This window comes from Arachis ipaensis, chromosome B3 (genome assembly GCF_059453495.1).
Source record: "Arachis ipaensis isolate K30076 ecotype BB chromosome B3, ASM5945349v1, whole genome shotgun sequence".
Taxonomy (NCBI): domain Eukaryota; kingdom Viridiplantae; phylum Streptophyta; class Magnoliopsida; order Fabales; family Fabaceae; genus Arachis; species Arachis ipaensis.
The window spans coordinates 849163-855514 of NC_142438.1; positions in this window are offsets into that span (position 1 = coordinate 849163).

The following is a 6352-nucleotide window of genomic DNA, read 5'->3' on the forward strand; positions in this document are numbered from 1 at the left end:
ATTTAGATTCTTATTTACTTAAGTATTATTAGGAGGATAAATTAAGTCTCTTAATTATTATTTATATTTTATTATTCTAAAATTATATTATTTGTAAATTTTATTTTTTAATAGATAGTTGACTAATTAATTTAAATAATAAAGCGTATATATTTTATTTGCAAATTATATGAATTAATGTTAATATACAATAAAAGAAAGATATAAATTAAATTTATTAGAAAAATTAAAATTAGTAGAATTTTAGTCATTAAATGTCATTTTTCGTATAATTTCATAGAAGATACTTTCTAAAATATTTAGAGAAGAGAAAGGTATGCATACAGGTACAAAAATACGCCACATCATTATTATAATTCTAAAGAATATACTTTTTAAAAATATTATGAGAAAAGAGAAGTATGCATACTGACACTTGAACGCATCATGTTAGTATACTTGACGCCATAATGCAACCTGTCATAAAATAGTATAATGATGATAATATAATGATATTATTTGTATATTTTATTTCTTAATGGATATTTGATTAATTAATTCAAACAATTAGATGTGTATGTTTTATTTGCAAGTTATATTAATTAAAATTGATACACAATGAAAGAAATATATAAATTAGATTTATTAGAATGATAAGCAATTAGTAGAATTTTAGTCATTAAATGACAATTTTTAAAAAATTTTAAAGAATATATTTTTTTAAATTATTATGAGAAGAGAAACGTATGTATTCAGGTACTAAAGTGCGTTACGCCAGCATTTTTAGTGCCAGAATGTTATTTATTGTAAGATAATATATAATATAATGATATTATTTGTATCTTCTATTTCTTAATGAATATTATTTGACTAATTAATTCAAACAATGAGATGTGTATATTTTATTTGTAAGTCATATTATAAGGTTGATACGCAACAAAATAAAGATATAAACTAGATTTGTTAGAATTACAATTAATAGAATTTTAGTCATTCAATGTCAATTTTCGTATAATTCTAAATAAGATATTTTTCTAAAATATTTTGAGAAGAGAGAGTTATGCATACTCACATCAACATGCGCTAGGTCAATATTTTTGTGCCAAAATATTACATATTGTGAGATAATTTAATACATTGATATTATTTGTAGGTTTTATTCATTAATGAATATTTGACTAATTAACTTAAACAATGAGATGTATATATTTTATTTGCAAATCATATTAATTAAGGTTGATATACAATAAAAAAATATAAATTAGATTATTAGAATGATTGACAATTAAAAGAATTTAGTCATAAATATGAATTTTCGTATAATTCCAAAGAGGTATTTTTTAAAAATATTTTGAGAAGAGAGAGGTATACATACTAATACTAGAACGCACTAAACTAGTATTTTTAACGTCAAAATATTATCTGCTGTAAGATAATATAATGATTGAGGAAATAAATTATATAGTTAAGTGATTTATTAAAAATTATAATACCTACGTACAAATTTTAAAATTGAATAACTAACATGAATAGTTGAATACACATGATTGTCTATGTGACCTTACACAATGTCAAAGTCGCCCAAAAGTTCGTATTTGAATTTTGAACAACATATATACGTTGACACATGCTGTATGCAAAAGCGAGTACTTGAATTTTGAATGTGTAAATATTGGCATAGGTGAAGACCATGGCAAATCTAGCCAATTTTTCCAAATATAAACAGGACCTATATATGTTTTCTTTATAGAACTACTTCAAAATTAATTAATCTTTATATATGTTTTCTTTAGAGAATGTTACACTGTTACTTGATACTTATTAGTCAACTCATCAGTTAGGCTGTTGACTGCTACGTAACTCAGTATGTTCCCTATTTTTGGGTTTTACTCCGAAAATGTTACTTGGATAGCTAATGACATTCGGCTAATAAGATTTCTATGCCCAAAATCTAAGTTTTAAAGTTACTTTATGTCAACTTAAAATTAATACTTTGGTTCAGATGCTCTATTCTTCAGTGAAGATGCAAGTTGGAGTCATGGACCATATAGAGACTGATATTATTGTGTAAGGTAATGTTAATTTTGTATAAACATATATCCAGCAATTAAATAACTAGGTGCGTTTTAAAGGGGAGGTATTGACTAGTGTTTTAGTTCTTATATTTTGTATGTTTCTTTTGATATTTTAGGAAAAAGTATATTTTTGTTTTTAAAGTTTGTTAATAATTTTAAAAATATTCTTAAATTTTATTTTATTTTAATTTTGTTTCAGAAATATTGGATTTGCATCAAATATATTCTAGAAAGCTAATTTTTTAAAAAATTTAGGATCAATTTAACAACAATTTTACAAGAACAACTATTAATATAAATAAACTAGAGATAGTTATCATGCATTATTGTTGGATTAGTTCTAAATTTTTAAAAAATTTAATTGTTAGAGATATTTGATGCAAATAAAAAACTTTTAAAATAAAATTGAACCAAAATAAAATTTAAGAGTATTTTTAAAATTTTTGACAAACTAAAATGACAAAAAAATACTTTTACCCAATATTTTATAAAAGAGAATATCTAATTAATTTTTTTTATAAAATAATAGCTGAAGTCTATTGTTTTTATTCTTTTTGGAACCTATAATTTTGTCACAAAACAGTTTTAAGGATTTATTTTGTATTTTTTTAAGAATTTATAAATCTATAGAATTTACTTAGGGATGTATGTCAAGAGGGCAAGTAGGGCAAGGGCGAGGGATGTCTTCCTGCTTCTCATCCCTGCCCCCAAATTTACTTTTTGCCCCCGTTCTCGTTTTTCTTCACGAGGGAATATTGCTCTCTATTCTCATTTTTCATAGGGTTCCATTTTTCGTGGGGATTCTATTTCCCATTTCTCTAATAGTTCTAATTAATTATTAATTTTCATAGAAATAAAGTTGAAAGTATCCATCCTATACAAAAATAGCAAGATTTTATATAATATGTCTAAACGATAAAATGATGACTTCTTTCAAAATGACACAGTAAGGGACGCCACGGCGAGTCAAAGCACAGAGCAGTGGACAAGGTGGGGGACGCGGCAACAAAAAGGAGAATGGACACGACGACAGAGTTGTCGAAAGGAACACTACAAATATAGAGAACAATGCGGTGAAGGTGATGGAACGGTGAGGGGTGACAATGCGATGAGACGAGAGAGTGGCGAGAGGGTGGCTACAGAAAGGTTGGATGAAATATGGATGACGCTAGGGATCTATGAATTGAAGAAGGGTTATGCAAATGAAAATTAGGAATTATGGGTTTCTCTCTCTCTCTCCTCTCCCTCTTTATATATATATATAGAAGTAAATACCGAATCGGTTCCCGAAAAATTCTGGCACTGACAAAATGGTACCTGACTTTTGCTATTAACAAAATGGCCTCTAAAAGATTTTAAAATTTGATAAGCGTGTCCTCGAACTCGCCGGAGCAAATCTCCGGCAAGCACAATACTGACATGACCACCGTATTTTGGTGACCTGGCAAACCACCCCCAAACCCTAATCCCTCCCTCCCCAACACAGACTCCCCATCCATCTCCTTCTCCATCGCAGCCTTCCCTCTTCCCTCTCCCTCCCATCGCAGCCCCCTCCCTAACGCACACTCCCCCTTCCCTCCCTCAACACCACCACAACTTCTACAAGTACCTAAAACCTGGTGTCTTAGCCCTCTCCGTCACACTTCTCCTCCTTCCTCCCCATAGCATACGTCACAGGACACCGATGCCACTTAGTCTTAGGCCAACGCTGCCGCTTTTACTGATGGTTTTCCATTCTTCTTTGCCAAGATCTACGGACTTCGTTGTCCAATTGAAAATGTTGCTTCATTTCTGATTTTCTTGTTTCAGAGGCGGTTATATGTGTAGAAGAGCGGCGCAATTGAGGTGTTGAGGGGATGCGGCTATTCCAGATCTTGTTGTGGCTCCGATAGTGGTGGCGATGGTCCTTGATGATGCTCTTGCAGTTAAGGTTATTGTTGCTGTTGCTGCGAGTATTGGAGGTTGTTATTACTGTTGATGTTGAGGTTGTTGTTGCTACGAGTGATGGTATTGAGGGAGGGATAGGGAATGTGCATTAGGGAGGGGGATGTGATGGAGAGGAAGAGGGAAGGAGGGAGTGTGCGTTGGGGTTAGGGGGCTGCGATGGGAAGGAAAGGGAAGGGGGAGTGTGCGTTGGGGGGCTGCGATGGGGAGAGAGAGGGAGGGGGTTGCGTTGGGTAGGGGAAGGGCTGCGATGGGGAGGGAGATGAAGGGGGAGTCTGCGTTGGGGAGGGAGGGATTAGGGTTTAGGTGGTGGTTTGCCAGGTCACCAAAATACGGTGACCATGTCAGTATTATGCTTGCCGGAGATTTGCTCCGATGAGCTCGGGAATACGTTTGTCAAATTTTAAAATCTTTTAGGGACTATTTTGTCAATAGCAAAAGTTAGATATCATTTTGTGAGCGCCAAAATCTTTTGGGTACCAATTTAGTATTTACCTTATATATATATATGGCATGTGAAATGACAAAAAATATATACGAGAAATAAACTATTAAGAATAATTAAATAAATTTATGAATTTTTAGGATTGGCGGGAATGGGACGAGGATCCCGCATCTGCCTCGGAAGAATTTTGCCCTCGTCCCTATCTCTACAGAAAAAATTTTTCACAATCAGATTTTCATTCGGGACCGTCTTTACAGGGATCTCCGCGTTTCGGAAAATTTTGTCATTTCTAAATCTACTTGTTCTATTGCTTTATTTGTTAAATATCTAAAATTGTGGATAATATAATTGAGTGAAAATTTGAATTAAATATAATTAAAAAATATATTTTTTCTATAAAATATGTGTTAAAGTAAAGTTAAAAAGGATGAATCTAAAAACAGTTAAGGAAAAAATGAGGGCACTAATGATAGTTATTTCACGAATGTATTAATATAAAAAATTAATTTGGCATTACACAAGAAAAAAAAATTCATTAAAGTAAAAAATAAAAATTCGAAAAATAAAAAATTACAAAAATCTGTTAAAATTATAATAGACTTAAATTAAAGATTAATTACAGTTTTTTTATAATTTATAAATTTATTTATATATTTGATAAAATTATTGGAACTTTAAAACCTTGCTGAAAGTAGAAAGATGCGCCAGGAGAGCAAGTGAAGGATGGGAAGCCATTTGCCAAAGCACATGTGCGTTGGTTCCCATTACAACTGTCATGTACACGTGGCGCTACCCCAGCCAATCACTTCTTCTACCTTACGCACACGTGTCCGTTTCTGAAGGGACACCCCATGTCTCAGTTTTTTTAACAGTTAGACGGGATGTGATGTGTCATCTTTAATTCTATAAGTATGATCAAAAATAAATAAAAGAGAATAATAAATGATTAAATTAAATACTTTACACCATCCAATTTTTTTCTAGTATCCAATTTTTTTTACTAGAAAAGATCCACTCCCCTACTCTACTAGCCTATAGCCCTATAGTATACCATTTTACTTTCTTAAGTTTTTCCTCTTTCATAAATATTAAAAATAATATAGTTGGTTACCATAAAACTGCTAACCTTACACCTATGATTTTTAAAAGTTTTATAACATTTTATACGACTATTTAAATATTAATTATGAAAAACAATTATTTTTGCGTATATAAATATGTAATTAAATGTTAATAAGAAATATTTTACAATAAATACACATAACATTTAAATCTTAATTAATATGGTAAAATTTTAAAATAACTAATATTTTGAAGAAGAGAAAACTTAGATTCGAATCAGTAAAATTTTAACTTTAATAACTTATTAAATCTAGTCTTTCAAAATAAAAACAATTGTCAATAAACACAAGTTATAAAAATTATATTTGCTTGATAAAATAATATTGAATAAATGATTGTTTGTACCCATAAAAGATGAAAACGCTGACATATGTACCCACACTAAATCGAAACTAAACTTGTACCTATGCAAGATGTATTCTGTGTGACAAAAGTACCTTGTCTTTGGAAAGTTGGAGTGCTATGTAGGGTACTTTTGTCACACGGAAGACATCTTACGTGGGTACAAGTTTAGTTTCGATCTAGTATGAGTACATATATATGTCAGTATTTTCATCTTTTATAGATACAGGTAGTCATTTATTCAAATAATATTTAACACTTAAAATAACTTTAATAGCCATAAATATATTAAGAGTAATATTATAGTTATTGTGTCTTTCGATGAACAGTAAAATATTTAAAAAAAATATATATTTCAAAAAAATAATCATAATACATATATTTTCTATAAATTTAATGAGACTCGTCCTTTTTTCACATAAGAATTTTTCATATAATAAAAAAT